At 43.3% G+C, this 508-nt stretch overlaps 1 protein-coding gene across 1 annotated transcript in view; it reads left to right on the top strand.

Moving 5' to 3' along the window:
• LOC119593000 (PDZ domain-containing protein GIPC1-like) overlaps positions 1-508 on the top strand; it is a gene marked incomplete in the record, with an annotated part of 35,662 nt that overhangs the window by 553 nt on the left and 34,601 nt on the right.

The raw sequence follows: 508 nt of genomic DNA, 5'->3' as shown, positions 1-508 counted from the left end.
GTGGAAGGAGTGTAACGCTTGTGACCGTGCCAGGAGCGGACGGCTGGAACTAGGCCATCGTCCAAGGTGTCCCATACACATTACCTCGCGTCTGCTTGGGAAAGTCCAGCTTCACTCCGTAAAGATTTGTGCTTTATCACCATCGAAGAAAGCATTGGTGTTTATCCCTCCGCGTGAGCAGCTGTATCACTTGATTCAGGATGGAGGAAATTTTGGTCTGTTAGAGTACCGTATGTAACCCGTCTACAGGCAGTGACTCGTAAACCCTAATATATTATGTACCATTATGATGTCAAAGTGATGTGCTAGAATGAGTTGTTCCAGAAATTCAACGCTAAAACAAATATATCATAGTGAGTCACCGGCAGCTTTGTAGCCTGACAGGAATATTACGATAACATGTAACCTTTGATAATAAGATTAGACAAAGCATGTTTTCCAGGGCATATCATATGAAATCTCCCATTTATTTCCGTCTATCCATGAAGGCACACAGAAGCAAAACGTA

Source organism: Penaeus monodon, chromosome 31 (genome assembly GCF_015228065.2).
Source record: "Penaeus monodon isolate SGIC_2016 chromosome 31, NSTDA_Pmon_1, whole genome shotgun sequence".
Lineage (NCBI taxonomy): Eukaryota > Metazoa > Arthropoda > Malacostraca > Decapoda > Penaeidae > Penaeus > Penaeus monodon.
The sequence above is the reverse complement of the archived record's forward strand: the minus strand, read 5'-3'. Positions and strand labels throughout refer to the sequence as shown.